Genomic DNA, 18,517 nt, shown 5'->3' with positions numbered 1-18,517 from the left:
AATAGCAGATCTTAAGGTGGCCATCCTACATCAAAAAAACTTCAGGACCAGACTTCAAAGAGAAATTGCTGAGCTTCAATTCATCTGCAAATTTGACACCATCAGCTCAGGATTAAACAAAGACTGTGAATGGCTTGCCAATTACAGAACCAGTTTCTCCTCCCTTGGTTTTCACACCTCTACTGCTAGAACAGGGCCTCATCTTCCCTGATTGAACTAACCACGTTATCTCTAGCTTGCTTCTTGCTTTCATATATAAACCTGCCCCTGGAAATTTCCACTACTTGCATCCGAAGAAGTGGGTATTCACCCACGAAAGCTCATGCTGCAAAACGTCTGTTAGTCTATAAAGTGCCACAGGATTCTTTGCTGCTTTTACAGATCCAGACTAACACGGCTACCCCTCTGATACTAGACCTCTATCATATCCCCATTAGTCATCTCTTTTCTAAGCTGAAAATTCCCAGTCACTTTAATCTCTCCTCCTGTTTCATACCCCTCATCATTTTAGTTGCCCATCTCTGTACCTTTTCCAATTCCAATATATATTTTTTAGGATGGGTGACCAGATCTACACACACTATTCAAGGTGTGCACGTACCATGAATTTATATAGAGGCAATATGATATTTTCTGTCTTATTATCTATCCCTTTCTTAATGATTCCCAACATTGTTTGCTTTTGTGACTGTTGCTGCACATGGAGTGGATGTTTTCAGAGATCTATCCACAATGACTCCAAGATCTCTTCCTTGAGTGTTAACAGCTAATTCAGATGCCATAATTTTGTATGTATAGTTGAGATTGCTTTCCAATGTGCATTACTTTGCATTTATCAACATTGAATTTAATTTGCCATTTTGTTGCCCAGTCACCCAGTTTTGTGATATCCCTTTGTAGCTCTTCGCAGTCTGCCTGGGACTTAACTATCTTGAATAGTTTTGTATCATCTGCAAATTTTGCCACCTCACTGTTTACCCATTTATGAATATGTTGAATAGGACTGGTCCCAGTACTGACCCCTCAAGGATACCACTATTTATCTCTCTCCATTCTGAAAACTGATAATTTATTCCTACCCTTTGTTTCCCATCTTTTAAGCAGTTACTGATCCATGAGAGGATCTTCCCTCTTACCCCATGATGGCTTACTTTTCAAAAGTCAATTTAAATTAAATACATTTTTTAAAAATTATATATATTTTTTAGAAATCTAGACCTGTTATGTGTTTTGGTGTAACTTGCATTATTCTTATGTTAAATTTGCATAATCCTAACAAAACATTTACTTTATTCATCTCTCTTTTATATATCTCATTGGTCCTGACACCCCCCCTGTAAATTCGAACACCCCCCCTAATTTCAATTCCTGGGGAAACCACTGGAGGCAAGCGATCTGGGTTCAGTTCCCAGCTCTGCTAGACTCCCTGTGGAACCTTGGGCAAGTCAGTTAATCTTCTTGGACCTCAGTAATGGACCCTTATTTTTTCCCACCCTTTGTCTCGTCTATTTAGATTGTTAGCTGTTGAGGGACGGTCTCCTGCTATGTGTATGCACAGCACATAACTTGACGGGGTCCCAATCTGGGCTGGAGCCTTTAGACACTACTGTAATACAGCAAGAATAGCCTGAAAGAGCAGGGATTAGATCTCTGTGCACTTCACACAATGCATGTCACCAGGTCCTTTCGATGGAATTCTAGCTCTTCACTGTTCTTGTTGGTCTCCAAGACTAGTACACTGGGCCTGTTGCAGAATGTTCTTAGGGCTTGTCTATAAGAACACAGTCCCTGGTAAGCTGAGTTGTGAATCTATCCTGTGCTAGCCTGCTGCGCGCTAACTAGCCATGTGGCCCCTGCTGCGGTGCACTACAAGCTCTGCAGTGCACTTTGATCCACTCTGAGTTGAACCGGGAGTAGATTAAAGGGGCCCAGGGAATGTTTAGTGCACGGCAGCAGGGCCCACACGGACGTTTAGTGTGCCGCAGGCCAGTGCAGGGTGGATTGACGCCCCCGCCTGCTGCACACTAAGTGTTGGTACAGATAAGCTCTTGGAGCACGACCTTGATTCTGGAATTTGCTTCCCTATTGGACAGGCAAAGCCCAAGTTTGTTGATCTTCTGGGTGCACTCCTAGGCCTATTTGTACTCGTGCATTTCCTTGGTGGATAGCTTCGGTGGGGGAAATTTCTTCTATGGGCTGAGTCCAGTTTTGTTTTTTACTGGCTCCTGTCAATTTGTGTTACTTCAGGCCTCAGAGGGCCATTGCCTTGTGAAAGGATTAGAGCCACTCAGAAGTCTGAAATCATTGCGGCTCGGAACTACTGTAATACACACGATGGGTAACAACTGCTTATAGAAATTTTTGAATAAGTTATTTCAAAATGTAAATTTTCAGTACAGAACTGCTGGAGCCGGGTATCTCTGTGAAAGTTAATGGCGGTTGTATAGCTAATCCCTTCACCCAGCACTGAAAATGTCCCCCTAACCATGGCAGAGGATAACAAGATGTGTATTCTGTGTATCTCTGGGCAGGACTTTTCTGCTCACTGACAGTATTGTTCTACACATGCTCCTATATTTACATTCAATCATATCAATACTTCTGAGTCTGGAGAAAATCAGAACTGACTTGAACCTTCACCCATCTCTCAAAGTGAACCTGAACCAACCTGGGCTTTTTGCAGGTTCAAAAGTGTTGGGCTACCATCATTTTTTAATCTTTTTTTCATTTTAGTGCAATTTCCTGCTTTCAGCCAGGACTGGAAGTGCCAGTCTAGGAGATAATATAACACAGCGCCTCTGACACAGCCGAGCCCATCAATAGATTGAAATCTCAGGAGAAAGCTTGTTCTTATGAGATTTTGAGCCCCAATGGGCTTTGCATTTTAAACAAAACAGACAAACAAACAAAACTTCACTGATGAGGAAAGAGTAGATTAAATCAGCAGTTCTCAAACAGTGGGTCGTGACCCAATTTTAATGGGGTCACCAGGACTGGTATTAGACTTGCTGGGGCCCAGGGCCGAAGCCCGAGTCCCACTGCCTGGGGCCAAAGCTAAAGCCCACGGGCTTCAGCCCTGGGGGGTGGGGCTTGGGCTTCAGCTTCAGCCCTGGGTGGGAGGGCTCAGGTTACAGGTGCCCCTGTCAGGGGCTGAAGCCCTTGGGCTTCGACATTGGTCCTCCCGCCTGGAGCAGCGGGGCTCAGGCAGGCTCAGGCTTTGGTTCCCCTCCTACCCTCTCCGGGGTCGTGAAGTAATTTTTGTTGTCAGAAGGGGGTCCTGCTGCAATGATGTTTGAGAACCGCGGGATTACTGTATTGTATGCTGAACAGTTTTGCAAGGATTTTGCTGCTGAACTACTGGCAGTCTAATGGGAAAGCTCATTCTGGTGATAAGGATAAGAAGGAAAATAGTTTTTTAGTGAGAGATTGCAGATGAATAGCTGTCAGGAACAGAATCACAACCCGTGTCATGGGCCTGGAAGAAGAGATGTCATTTGGGTGGGTGGTGCCTGGAACGTTTGCTGCTTAGATCTTTACATTTTCTCTTCTAAATTGTTAATGCCTGTTTTGTACAAAGGCTCCCCCAGCAGAGTAAGTCATGCTCTGCGTGACCTGTTTGTGCTGGCTGTTCTGTGCCTATGGTGTGTGTCCTTCCTCTCTGTCCACTAGCATTCCAGCAGTATAAGCTACACACAGTGGCACCCTGTCTGTGCCAGTTGGGACTCCTCATTTATGTCCTTGTTTGTTGGCTGAAATTCCTTCCTCACAATTGTGCCCTGTCAACATCATCAATCACCCCCGACCCCCCAACAGAATTTCTCTCACCTGCTAATGAGAATCTGTCATGGCTGGTTCATTCTCTCCATGTGGTCATTTACCATCCATTTACCAGTGACTCTGTACTATATTCCCAAAGATTTTTTTAAAGGTACTTACAGCAAACATCTGATTCTTGGAGTGGGAAATCCCTGCTGGCAATATCTACGACCTTCAGCCCCAGCGCTTTCTGAAACCAACCACTGCATGTTGGAAAGCAAAAGTTTTCCCTAGGACTGTGTTTACTTTAGTTTCCAGAGTCACTGCAAACATAATTTAAAGCAACAGTTCCCCCTTTATTCAGATAAGTCAGTGCAAACACACATCAAACGTCCTTCATGTTGTCTGGGTTGAAGGTTTAACTACAATGCATGAGTAACATGCCCAATAGAAATCTTTAATGACTGAGTGAAGATCTAAACATTTGGACGATGTGCAAGAACTGCAAACTCAAATGAGTGGAAACAATAAATGGTATCTGTTTACATCTGGTAGGGCAAACTGGCTTAGTCATTGCTATTGCTTTTCTAATGGCTGTAAATAATGCAATCTGATTGCTAAATTTTATGGTTATTTTTTAATTGCTGTTGTCTTTTAATTCCTTTTGTGTAGGTAGCTAGGCATTGATATGTATGAAGCAGAGCCAGTCTATTTTTGTGCCTTTTGAATTTATTAATCAAAATTCCCTTTACAAAATGTTCTGTACAAAAAATACTTTGAGTTCTGTGTAGGATTTGTACCTACATTTGTGTTGTCCCTAATCAGACTAATGGTCTCTGGTGGTGGCTTAGGCATGATGTTTCAGAATTCCTCTGGACAGCTGTGCAGTGTCTAGGAAAGAGCTGATTTTTCCTGCCCCCTGAATAGATCAGTTGATAACTTGAAGTATGCAGTTTAAATATTTCTTTCTGAAAAACCCGATGCATCTCTACTGAAGTCAGTGCAAACCTTTCCATTGGTTTTATGGGAGTTGGATCAGGCCTTTAGCATAGTGCCATAGAAATGTAGGACTGAAAGAGGCCTCCACACTGAGGAAAGACTAAGGGCTAGTCTACACTGGCAATGCTAAAGTGCTGCCATGGCAATGCTTTAACATGGCTTGTGTTGTGTATTTGGTTGTCATGGGTTTTGTTACTATGGCAACTGAGTTAGACTATTAAGGGATAGCTCAGCCGGTTTCAACCGGCTGAGTGAGCTCTCTGTTTCTGTAAATAAAATGGAGGTTTTGGTTAGCTGTCTGCTCTCTGGCCTCAAGTGATTGCTTCCTACACCGGCTGCCCCTAGGACATAACACTGGCGACGAGGATGGGATTCCGGTGCTGCTCCAGTAACAGAAGGAAGTAGAAGTCAAGGTAAAGACCAAACAAAGAAAAAAAGCTGCTTGTTTGCACTGACTGTGAAAGTGAAACTAATAACCATGGCTACTCTGACCAGGCCCCTGGAGCCTTTTGATGAGAATACAGAGCAGTGGCATGTGTATACTGAGCGTTTTGAGCTTTTTGGTATTGCAAATGACATTACAGAAGCGAAGAAGGTGCCAATATTCTTAACTGTTGTAGGGGCTAAAACCTACTCTCTGCTACGCAGCTTACTACACCCTGTTAAGCCTGAGACTAAATCTTACAGTGACATTGTGGAAATCCTGGGGTCTCATTTCTCCCCAAAACCACTGGTAATTGTTGAAAGATATAGGTTCCACAAAAGAGACCAAAAGGAAGATGAAACAGTTGTACAATTTGTAGCCATTTTAAAAAAGCTAGCAGAACATTGTGAATTTAAAGAGATGTTAAATGATGCTCTGCGTGACAGGTTAGTGTGTGGCCTCTGCAGTGAAGCTATACGGAAGCGCCTACTGACAGAGGCTCAGCTTACATTACAGAAGGCTGTTGATATTGCTGTCTCCATGGAACTGGCTACAAGGGAGGCACAATACATCGGTGCATCCCCTAGGGTGCAAAAAGTGTCACAAGAACTGACCCACAAAACGGTGCAGAGTCAAGAATGTTACCGCTGTGGTAAGCTGAGTCACCAGGCATCAGAATGCTGGTGTAAGGACCTGGTGTGTCGACACTGTGGCAAAAAGGGACACATTGAGTATGCCTGTAAACAAAAGAAAAAGAGGCCTGTGGTCTGGCCGACAAAAAGAGGAACCTTGCATACCCTAGAGCAGACCCAGGATGATCAAGGTGACACCTCCTCACAAGAGGAAGTGCCACTGCATGTTTTGTCTTTGGCAGCGGGCTCACATGAATACTGGGTAATCCCCTTATTGGAGGGCAACCTATACGCATGGAACTAGACACCAGTGCAGCTGTCTCGCTGGTTCCTGAGACTGTGTATAAGGAAAAGCTACAGCATCTTCCGCTTAAGGCAACAAAAACTGTTCTGAAGACGTATACAGGTGAAGCTGTGCCCATGTTGGGCACTATTGATGTTAAGGTGGAGCTCAATGGACAGGCGGCTAAATTGCCACTGTTTGTGGTGAGAGGTGACTACCCAGCCTTAATGGGTAGGTCTTGGCTTGGGAAGATTCAGCTGAACTGGGCAGAAGTGCACCGGATGACTAAAGAAGAAACCAGTCTAACCCCTATACTAAGGAAACATGCTGCTGTTTTTGGAGATGATTTGGGAGGTATGAAGGGAATCACTGTGACATTGAACATTAAACCTGGCAGTCCACCAAAATATCTGAAAGCCCGAACTGTGCCATATGCCATCAGGCCAAAAGTTGAAGCAGACCTGGAGCGCCTGGTCACCAATGGAGTCCTAATACCAGTTACCCATAGCTCATGGGCCACTCCTATCGTTCCAATCGTGAAGAAAGATGGCTCTCTCCGGATTTGTGGTGATTTTAAAGTCACTGTCAACCCAGTGTTGTGTGCAGAGCAATACCCGCTTCCCCGCATCGATGACCTCTTCGCAGGCCTGGCTGGGGGACAAAAGTTCAGTAAGATTGATCTGAGTCAAGCATATTTACAGATGCACATTGATGAAAAGTCCCAAGAGCTGTTGACTATTGTGACTCATAAGGGGCTTTATCGATACTGTCGCCTACCCTTCGGAATCACATCGGCTCCCGCCCTGTTCCAGAGGGCTATGGACCAGATCTTGTGTGGCTTGTCAGGAGTTCAGTGCTATCTGGATGATATCCTGGTCACTGGAAGAAATGAAGAGGATCACTTAAAGAATTTAGAGGCTACCCTACAAAGACTGGAAGAGTATGGCCTACGAGTTCGCAAAGACAAGTGTGAATTCTTCAAGCCCTCTGTTGAATATTTGGGACACATCATCGATTCTGCAGGTCTTCATAAGGCCCCTGCAAAAGTTAAAGCTATTGTGGAGGCTCCCCCACCTCGAAATGTAAGCCAGCTACGCTCATTTCTAGGACTACTGAACTATTATGGAAAGTTCATCTCACAGTTAGCCACACTGCTAAAACCACTTCATGAGCTCCTTGGGCAGAACAAGGCCTGGAAGTGGACTGAAGCCTGTGATGTTGTATTTAACAAAGCTAAGGATGCATTGTTAAATTCTGAAGTTCTAACGCACTTTGATCCATCCTTACCCCTGCAATTGGCCTGCGATGCTTCCCCTTATGGAGTGGGAGCGGTCGTGTCACACATTATGCCTTCGGGAGAAGAAAGACCTATTGCTTTTGCTTCACGCACTCTAAGCAAAGCAGAAACTAACTACGCCCAAATCGAACGTGAGGCATTAGGAATTGTTTTTGGAATTAGGAAGTTTCATCAGTACCTGTTTGGGCGAAAGTTTACTCTTCTTACAGACCATCAACCTCTGACATCAATTTTTGGACCCTACACAGGCATTCCCCCATTAGCTGCTAGTCGTATGCAACGTTGGGCATTGATACTTTCTGCACACACATATGAAATCAAATATCGGAAATCCACTCTGCACGGCAATGCAGATGGCCTCTCAAGGTTGCCTTTACTGGTCAAACATCAAGATAGTGCCCAAAAGGAAATCTTCTACTTTGAACAGGTAGAGAATACACCCATCACTGCTACTCAGATAAAGAAGGCAACCCGCGTTGACCCAGTATTATCCCAAGTTATGGACCTGGTGATGCATGGAAAATCTCGACAAACCTCTCCGGTCTCACCCGACCTTGTTCCCTACATGTCCAGGCGGACGGAGTTATCGGTCCAATCTGGTTGTTTGTTGTGGGGGAGGCGTGTCATTATTCCACCACCCCTGAGATCACAGATGTTAGAACAGCTACATTCCGGTCACTGTGGAATAGTGCGCATGAAGGAAATTGCATGAAGCTATTTTTGGTGGCCTAGATTGGACAGTGCTATTGAAGAGAAGGCAAAAGCTTGTATGTCATGTCAGAGTGTAAGAAATGCACCCCAGTGGGCACCCCTACACCCATGGGACTGGCCTGAAAACCCGTGGCAACGTATTCACGTTGACTTTGCTGGCCCCCTTGAAGGAAGCATGTTCTTGGTGGCAGTAGATGCCCATTCTAAATGGCCAGAAGTCTCTATAATGCAGTCCACTACTGCAGAGAGTACTATCCAAAAACTACGAGGACTCTTTAGTCGTTTTGGTCTGCCAGAACAACTTGTGAGCGACAACGGACCGCAGTTCGTCTCTCAGGAGTTTCAAAATTTTATGAAGGCAAATGGGATACACCACATCACGTCAGCACCATATCATCCGTCCACCAACGGATTAGCTGAAAGATTTGTGCAGACAATGAAAAACGCTTTGAAATCAGCAAAGGGACAACACTCCATTCAAAAGCGTCTGGATACCTTCTTACTTTCCTATAGAAACACACCTCATGTTACGACCCAGGCTTCCCCAGCCTTTCTAATGATGGGACGACAGCTGCGCACTTGCTTTGATCTGCTGAAACCTTCTGAACCCAGACAAACTGTGGAACATCAGCAGCAATATCAAGTAATCAGACGGGCACCCAGAGCAAAAGACCGAACCTTTAGCCCAGGGCAGCCAGTTTTGGCTCGGAATTATACTTCCAGAGCTAAATGGGTCCCGGCCACAGTCATCACTCAAACAGGACCTGTTTCCTATACAGTCCGGACTGCAGAGAATCTTACCTGGCGGCGACATGTAGATCAGCTGTTGCCAGGTCATGCCAGTCTTCAGGACCCATCTGCAGTTGAGGGGTCTGACTTCACCCCTCCTGGTGAGACACCGAATCATGAGTCACCTGTTCCTGACTGTTCTCCTCCATTACTGCCGGCAGCTGAGATACCCCTTTGCCCAGCACGAGCTGATACCACCTCCTCACCTATTCGTGCTGCGGACCCTGAGCCCCTAGTACTTTCGGGTGCAACAACACCAGAAGTTCGCCGTAATCCACCTAGAGACAGAAGGCCTCCTCATCGGCTGGATCTTTAGTTAGGGCGAACCCACGGTTATGGGGCAAAATAATCCCCAGGGTTTAGCCGGGAATGGAGGCAGTCTACCCTCCTTCTCTAGTTTAGTGTGTGTTTTATTTAGGGGATGTTCTTATTAGGGGGGGAGGAATATGTTGTGTATTTGGTTGTCATGGGTTTTGTTACTATGGCAACTGAGTTAGACTATTAAGGGATAGCTCAGCCGGTTTCAACCGGCTGAGTGAGCTCTCTGTTTCTGTAAATAAAATGGAGGTTTTGGTTAGCTGTCTGCTCTCTGGCCTCAAGTGATTGCTTCCTACACCGGCTGCCCCTAGGACATAACAGCTTGTGTGGTTGCGGCGCAGCGCTGGGAGAGAGCTCTCCCAGTGCTCTAAAAAACCCACCTCCATGAGGGGCGTAGCTACCGGCACTGGGAGCGCTGGTGCACTGTCTACACTGGTACTTTACAGCACTGAAACTTGCAGTGCTCGGGGGGGTGTTTTTTCACACCCCTGAGCAAGAAGGTTGCTGCACTGTAAATTGCCAGTGTAGACAAGCCCTTAGTATTATCTCTCTAGACCAGTGTTGCTCAACCTTTTTGATACCAGGGACTGGCTTGCTGCCTTCCTAAACTGTGTCAGGGAGATCTCAGGGACCGATCATTGAGAAACCCTGATCTAGACCTTGTCTGACAAATATTTGTCTGACCTGTTCTTAAAAACCTCCAATGACAGAGATTCCACAACCCTCTAGGTAATTTGATCCAGTGCTTAACTACCCCTACAATTAGCAATGTTTTCCTCAAATCTAACCTAAATCTTCTTTGTTGCAATTTGAGCCCATGATTTCTTGCCCTGTACAACTATATCATAAATGTTTGTTGGTCATAAAATTATCCGATCTCTCTTAAGATCTGGCTCCTGTATTCTGGAATCTGGTCTCCTGTCTCACTAACTTCCACATGTTAAGGCAATGAACCATACACTCAGTTGGGTCAATTGGTGCTGCTCTACTGAAGCAATTGGAACTGTGCTGATATGCTTAAACTGAGCATCCAGCCCTGGGGGTGCAATACAATCAACAGTCTGTTCCAAGATTATTAATCTAGGCCGAGATTTAGATGAATCTTGTGCGGAGATTGTGGGCAGGACAGGTTGGGTTTCTGGGTCTGTGAGCTAGTGTTTGTGGGTGTCCAGCAGTTTCAATGAAGACTTCACCGGAATCATGATTCGTCTCCATCATGAGACATACTACAGCATGAAGCTGGATAGTCTTTTATTTCTTTAAACCCACTTGCCATTAGCTGCATTCAACGTCTCCTTGCTGTTGAAGGAGTATGGAGCAGTGCAAAGATGATCTGGTTTTGTTCTACCCTTCAGGATCTAAAAATCTCTCAGTTGACTCCTCTATGATTCTTCCCCTTATAAGACTAAATAAATCCTGAGTTTACAATTTCTCCATGTATGCAAACCTCATTATATCTCTATATCCTTGGCCTTCTCTGGGCCTTGCCAATCTCACTGGTTTTTAAATATATAATTATTTTCCCCTCAGATCAATACAGCAAAACGAATACATGGTGCAATGTATAACACAAAATGTTAGCGGTACATATAAGGGATTCCATGAACATAGCTAGCCAGAGCAGGAAGCCTGAGAGCTCTATCCACAGGAAGGAACACTGTGACCATGGGAACAATTGCCTAAGTTATGAGTGAAAATAATTAAGAAAGAAATGAACTCCCTCCCTGAACTGCCAATAGCCCCTCTTGCCTGAAAGGGCTGGAGGAGCAAGTAATCTTGTGACAATAGGATCCATGCAAATCCAGACTATATTGTTGACCCTTGGTCTGAGTGATTAGGCACTACTTGGGGCCTTGCCAGGCTATCTCTGTTAGGAGGAGAAATTGATGATAGTCAGGTATTTCTGTTGTGAATAGGGTGACCAGACGTCCCAATAAAATCGGGACCATCCCGATATTTAGGCGTTTGTCCCGCATCCCGACCGATCTTTGACTGGGACACAATTTGTCCCGATATTTCATTCCGCCGGCAGCACTCGCCTTTTTTATTTTTTTTTTCCCCTCGCTGCTCTGCCGGCAGCACTCAGCTTTTTTTTTTTTTTTGCTCTGCCGGTGGACACCCCCACCCCCCTCAATGTGTCCCGATATTTTCTCCCTCTCATCTGGTCACTCTAGTTGTGCAACAGCTTTATTTACAAAACATGTACACAAAGTGCTGTTTCCCTGGACACAGTAGGAACAAACAACAGCAGGCAGTTTAATTGCTCAGAAAGGCAAGTTTATCTTTTCCAGCCAGTCCTGTGCCCCAAGGCTTCCTCCTAGGGCCACATTCACCACTTCACCTTTGGCTTCCTCTTGGCTTCTGCTTAGACACACTGCAACCAGTCAATGCCCCAATCCCTGTGTTTCTGCTTGGTCCCTAGGGAAACCCCAGGCTGCAGGGGCTTTGCCTTGTGCCATAGGCATTGGCTTCTTTTGTTTCAGCTATTGCTATACAAAGGGGCATTTAATTGTTCCTTTATTTAGCCTGAAAGAATGGTTGTTAGCACACCCATCAACTTTACCTAGGGGCTTGGCTACACTTAGGGTTTGCAGCGCTGGTAGTTTGCAGCGCTGGTCATCCAGCTGTGTAGGAGCAGCGCTGGTGTGTGGCCACACTCACAGCTACCAGCGCTGGTGTGTGGCCACATTTGCAACATTTGCAGCGCTGATGGGAGTGCTGCATTATGGGCAGCTATCCCAGCATTCAAGTGGCAACAGCGTGCTTTTCAAAAGGGGGGTGGAGGGTGGTGTACTGTGACAGGGAGCGGGGAAGAGAGAGAGAGTGGATTTTTGGAGCCAACACTGTGTGTTAGTTTCCTGGATTGAAAAATCACAAAATGTTTGCGAGCCCTTAGTCTTAACTCTTAATTGCAAACAGCCTGCCTCCAACACGGACTCCCCGCTGTTTCACTCACTCCCTGTGGTGTACTGTGACAGGGAGCGGGGAAGAGAGAGAGAGTGGATTTTTGGAGCCAACAGTTTAGCTTCCTGGATTGAAAAATCACAAAATGTTTGCGAACCCTTGGTCTTAATTGCAAACAGCCTGTCAAGCAAACATTCACTCCCTGCCTCTCATTTGATCGTTCACAGCCAGGTACAGATAGCTCCTGTTTGCTGTGATCAGTGTTTTTTTTTTTAGATAAGCAGTTCAAGCTCCGATCGGAGTTCACAACAAAACAAAGAGAGGCTGCATAACAAAACAAAGAGAGTAATTTAGTTAAAAGCTTTCTGGGATATCTCCTTATTCCCTGGAGGCCAATAAAAGCGCTGGTGTGTGTCCACACTTGATGAGCAGCGCTGGATCACCAGCGCTGCAATCGCTACACCCCAACCTGGCCAGGTGTACAGCCAGCGCTGCAGCCAGGGAGTTGCAGCGCTGGATGTGCCTTGCAGGTGTGGACGGTTACTAATTGCAGCGCTGGAAAGCCTCTACCAGCGCTGCAACTTGCAAGTGTAGCCAAGCCCTAGGTAGTTTGTGATTGATGGCAGTCATTAACACCTTCCAACATAACACTATATGCTAAACTCTCTGCACTGGTATTGCATTTCTAGCAGGTGTCAAAGTCAGTGAATTCAGTTTTCAGCATTTTGCAAGGGGAATATAACTTGCATTGATAATTTTTAATTGAATAGATCTGAGGGTTTGGCTACACTTGCAGCTGTACAGCGCTGGGAGTTAAAGCTGTCTTCGTACAGCTGTGTAGGGAAAGCGCTGCAGTGTGGCCACACTGACAGCTACCAGCGCTGCAGTGTGGCCACATTTGCAGCATTTGCAGCGCTGCTGGGAGTGGTGCATTATGGGCAGCTATCCCAGCGTTCAAGTGGCTGCAGCATGCTTTTCAAAAGAGGAGGGTGGGGTGGAGTGTGACAGGGAGCGTGGGGGAGACAGAGAGAGTGGATTTTTGGAGCTGACACTGTGTCAGCTCCCTGCCTTGCAAGTTCCGACCCCTTCCCCACCCCTCTCTCATTCACTAAATGCAAATAGCCCTCTTTGTTTTTTTCCTCTCACAGACCAGATAAGCAGCTGCTCCGAAACGGACCCCCCCCTTCCCTCCCGCACGCCGTGCTGCTTCTCTCCTCAACCAAACATTCCAAAGGGATCCCTCTGCCTGCCTCTGCTCGAGCAAACAGTAGCTGTGTTTGTTTTTTAGGGTACGTCTACACTACAAGACTATTTCGAATCAACTTAATTCGAATTTGCGGAATCGACCTTATGAAGTCGAAGTTGTGTATCCACACTAAATACACTAGTTCGACTGTGTGAGTCCACAGTAACGGGGCCAGTGTCAACTTTGGAAGCGGTGCACTGTGGGAAGCTATCCCACAGTTCCCGCACTCCCCGCTGCCCACTGGAATCCTGGGATTTCCCCCCAATGCATGCTGGGGGGAAAAATGTGTCGAGGGTGGTTTTGGGTAACTGTCATCATTGAACCGTCACTCCCGCCCTCTCTCCTTGAAAGCGCCGGCGGGAAATCTGTTCGCGCCCTTCTCTGGTCGGTTACAGCTCGGACGCCACAGCACTGCGGGCATGGAGCCCGCTGCGATCATCGCTGCACTTATGGCCGTTGTCAACTCCTCGCACCTTATCGTCCACCTCTTCCACAGTCAGCTGCTGAGAAATCGGGCGAGGAGGCTCCGGCAGCGCGGTGAGGACAGGAAGTCACAGAGTGGTGCAGACCTCTCACAAAGCAGGGTACGCCGCGCAGTGGAGATCATGGTGGCAATGGGTCAAGTTCATGGTGTGGAACGGCGATTCTGGGCCCGGGAAACAAGCACGGACTGGTGGGACCGCATAGTGCTGCAGGTCTGGGATGAATCACAGTGGCTGCGGAACTTCAGGATGCGTAAGGGCACTTTCCTTGAACTCTGTGACTTGCTGTCCCCTGCCCTTAAGCGCCAGGACACCTGGATGCGAGCAGCCCTGACTGTGGAGAAGCGAGTGGCCATAGCCCTCTGGAAACTTGCAACGCCAGACAGCTACCGGTCAGTAGCGAACCACTTTGGCGTGGGCAAATCTACCGTAGGGCTTGCTGTGATTCAAGTAGCCCACGCAATCGTTGAGCAACTGTTCTCAAAGGTAGTGACCCTGGGAAACGTCCAGGTCATCATAGATGGCTTCAGCGCGATGGGATTCCCAAACTGCGGTGGGGCTATAGATGGCACTCACGTCCCTATCCTGGGACCGGCCCACCAGGCCAGCGAGTACATTAACCGAAAGGGCTACTTTTCTATGGTGCTGCAAGCACTGGTGGACCATAGGGGACGTTTTACCAACATCTACGTGGGGTGGCCGGGCAAGGTTCATGACGCGCGTGTGTTCAGGAACTCTGGTCTGTTTAAACGCCTCCAGGCAGGTAGTTTCTTCCCGGACCACAAAATAACGGTTGGGGATGTGCAGATGCCTACAGTGATCCTCGGGGACCCAGCCTAGCCGCTAATGCCCTGGCTCATGAAGCCCTATACAGGCACCTTGGACAGTGAGAAGGAACTCTTCAACTACCGGCTGAGCAAGTGCAGAATGGTGGTGGAGTGTGCTTTCGGACGTCTCAAGGGGAGATGGCGGAGCTTACTCACTCGCTCGGACCTCAGCGAAAAAAATACCCCCGTTGTTATTGCTGCTTGCTGTGTGCTCCACAATCTCTGTGAGAGCAAGGGGGAGACCTTTATGGCTGGATGGGAGGTTGAGGCCAATCGCCTGGCTGCTGATTACGCTCAGCCAGACAGCCGTGCCGATAGAAGATCCCAGCGGGAAGCGCTGTGCATCCGGGAGGCTTTGAAAGATAGGTTCCTCGGAGAGCAGGGTAACCTATGACTCTCCAGTTGATTTACAGAGAAGCTGAACCTCAGCCTGTTTCAGTGACTGTTGACTTCGATCTGCAGTTACATACCCCGTTCTCCAGGTTTCCCCCCTTCCAACACACGTTTTAAAATAACTTTAATGGAACACTGATTATTAATAAAGTTTTCTTTAATTATGAATTCCTGTTCAAGGGTTGAAACATGGACGCAGACTGTGGTGGGTACGGTGTGCACTGATGTCCAGACCGCTTCTACACTAGAGGAATGACAGGCTCCTGCTCCTACAGTGGTCTCTGGGGGGAGGACGGTTGCAGGTGGGTGTGCAGGAAGGGGTGGGTTTGCAGGAAGGGGTGAGGGGTGCCGTCTTTGGGACGGAGTTTGGATGCAGGCTCTGGACTGGGGGTTGGGGCGTAGGAAGGGGTGAGGGGTGTGTGGGAAGGGTGAGTATGTGTCTGTGGATGAGGGCTCTTGCTGGGGCTCAGGGCATCGGAGAGGCTCGTGGCTAGGGGGGAAGGGCATGGTAAGGGCAGCCTGCCTTGCCATTTGTGGATGTCAGGCGCTAGGACCCTGGGGCAGCATACACCTCACAGACTGACCCGGGGCAGCATTCACCTCCCAGAATGACCCTAGTGCCTAGTGACTGCAGTCTGTGTGTGTCCTGCTGTTGATCCTGCCCCCAAGTCTGTACCCTGGTAATGGAGGCTGTCCTATGCAATTAAAAAACCCCTCCCCCCCTTCACACAAAGTCTTCTGACAAGGAAAACGTGACGGAAACAGTGAATAACAACAAACTACTTTTAATACTCAACTACACAGTGGGGGGATGAAACTTGGATTTGGGACTGGGTGATCCAGGAAGGGAAGCACTTCTCACACTTTAGGGAATGACAGCTGTTTGGTACATGAGCGCTCTGCTGGGGTGGAGTGACAGTTTTCACGGCCCCTAGCGCCCCTCCTTCTTGTGATTTTGGGTGAGGGGGGGACAGGACTTTGTGGCGGGGGAAGGCGGTTGCAGATACAGTTATGGGGGGCTCTCTGCTCCTGCCTGCGGTCCTGCAGAACATCTACAAGGCGCCGGAGCGTGTCCGTTTGCTCCCTCATTAGCCCAAGCAGCGTTTGAGTCGCCTGCTGGTCTTCCTGCCGCCACCTGTCCTCCCGTTCGCTGTGTGAGCGCTGGTGCTGACATAGGGTCTCCCTCCACTGTCTCTGCTCGGCCGCCTCGGCTCTGGAGCAAGCCATCAGTTCCGAGAACATGTCGTCCCTAGTCTTTTTCTTTCGCCGCCTAATCTGCGCCAGCCTCTGTGAGGGGGATGCCGAGGCAGTTCGTGAAAGAGCCGCAGCTGTGTGATGGGAAAAAGGAAGTGATTTCCTTGAAAAGATACATGTTTGCGAACACTGAACACAGTCTAGTCAGTTTCTGTGAACAAGACCATACAGGGCACCTAGTCTCACGAGCTCTCAGGACAAGTTCGAGATTTCGGAATACGCTTTCATTGGCTGTGGTCTTGCACAGGAGATCGGACAAGCGGGGCGGTACAGCTGAATCCGTGTAGCAGCCAGGCCTGGTAAGCACTACACTATAGGCTGCTTAACAGTTAATGGATAGCTGTGCCCTCCCGCTGAAGGCAATCTGTAAAGCATAAAGTCTGACCCTGTTCCAGCCCCTCGCGGCTGTGCACGGGAAAGATCACTGTATGCTTTTCCTCTGTGGCCTCCAACACGTGGCTGTTAAGTGAAGGTCATTGCTATGCAAAGTAAAAGTCAAGCATTCACAATAGTAACAGTACACTAATTGCCCTAATTAGATGCAGCAATCGCCGAACGAGATTAGCCTGAGGCGGGTCACTCGGAGAGAGAGAGAGAGGATGCTGCTCGAATCCCTGCACAGACCAGGACCGTACGCTGCAATGCTGGTGGAGGCAATGATTCCGCTGTACATTAGGATGGCCTGGCGCGGAAGAGTGTGCTTCCACGGAGCACCAAATAAGGCACCTCTCCCCAGGAACCTCCTGCGGAGACTTTTCGAGCTGCTCTCCGAGAGCTTCGTGGAACTGTCCCAGGAGGATTTCTGTTCCATCCCTATCTGTGTGGACCTTCTCTTTATATAGTTTTTTAAGCAAAAGGTTTTATATAGTTTTTACATATTTTTTATTCCTGTTTTTTAAAAAATAAATGTTTCCATGTTTATAGCACTTACCGACTGATCCTTCCCCTGATTCTGAGTCCGGGATAACGGCCGGGGAGGGTTGGTAGGGGATCTCTGTGAGGATGATGAAGAAATCCTGGCTGTCGGGGAAAGCGGTATTGTAAGCGCTGTCGCCTGCGTCGTCCTCCACAAACCCTTCCTCATCTTCCCCATCGGCGAACATCGCCGAGGAACTGCCCCTCGACACTATCCCATACTCAGAGTCCACGGTCACTGGTGGGGCAGTGGTGGCAGACCCACCTAGAATGGCATGCAGTGCCTCGTAGAAGCGGCAGGTCTGGGGCTGTGCTCCGGAGCGTCCGTTTGCCGCTCTGACTTTTTGGTAGCCTTGTCTCAGGTCCTTGATTTTCACGCGGCACTGCGTTGTATCCCGGCTGTATCCTCTGTCTCTCATGGCTTTGGAGACCTTCTCGTAGGTCTTTGCATTCCGTTTGTTGGAGCGCAGCTCCGAAAGCACAGACTCATCGCCCCACACAGCGATCAGATCCAGGACTTCACGGTCTGTCCATGCTGGGGACCTCTTTCTATTCTGGGATTGCATGGACTCCTCTGCTGGAGAGCTCTGCATCGTTGCAGGTGCTGCTGAGCTCGCCCCGATGTCCAACCAGGACATGAGATTCAAAGTGCCCAGACAGGAAAAGGAATTCAAATTTTCCCGGGTCGTTTCCTGTGTGGCTGGTCAGAGAATCCAAGCTTGGACTGCTGTCCAGAGCGTCAACAGAGTGGTGCACTGTGGGATAGCTCCCGGAGCTAGTAAGTTCGATTTGCATCCACACCTAGCCTAATTCGACATAGCCATGTCGAATTTAGCGCTACTCTCCTCGTCGGGGTGGAGTACCGAATTCGAACTAAAGAGCCCTCTAGGTCGAACTAAATGGCTTCCTGGTGTGGACAGGTGCACGGTTAATTCGAATTAACGCTGCTAAATTCGAATTAAAGTCCTAGTGTAGACCAGGCCTTAGATAAGCAGCTCTGGGAGCCCCGAGTTCACAACAAAACAAAGAGAGGCATCACAACAAAACAAAGAGTGTTATCTTTACTTAAAAAGCATTATGGGAAGGTTCTGGAGGTCAGTTACAGCGTAGTAAGATTAATCACTGTTTACACTGGCACTCCAGCGCTGCAGCACCAGCACTGTTCTCTTTATTCCTCTCGTCGAGGTGGAGTACAACCAACACTGTAGCCAGGGAGATACAGCGCTATATGTGCCTTGCCAGTGTGGACGGGGAGTAAGTTACATCGCTGTAAAGCCACCACCAGCA

General features: G+C 47.9%; 2 protein-coding genes across 2 annotated transcripts in view; one reads left to right on the top strand and one right to left on the bottom strand.

Annotated features, from left to right (window-relative positions):
* The window catches only part of LOC123376864 (ephexin-1-like), a gene marked incomplete at its 3' end in the record, with an annotated part of 71,261 nt that extends 67,244 nt beyond the window's left edge, over positions 1–4,017 (bottom strand). Inside the window, exon 1 of the mRNA XM_045029105.1 lies at positions 3,937–4,017. The remainder of the gene's footprint in view (positions 1–3,936) is intronic.
* The window catches only part of LOC123376950 (sialidase-2-like), a 41,468-nt gene that overhangs the window by 8,316 nt on the left and 14,635 nt on the right, over positions 1–18,517 (top strand). The gene's annotated exons all lie outside the window — the stretch shown is intronic.

Source organism: Mauremys mutica, chromosome 9 (genome assembly GCF_020497125.1).
Source record: "Mauremys mutica isolate MM-2020 ecotype Southern chromosome 9, ASM2049712v1, whole genome shotgun sequence".
NCBI classification, from domain to species: Eukaryota; Metazoa; Chordata; order Testudines; family Geoemydidae; genus Mauremys; species Mauremys mutica.
This window is presented reverse-complemented; position numbering and strand designations above follow the sequence as displayed.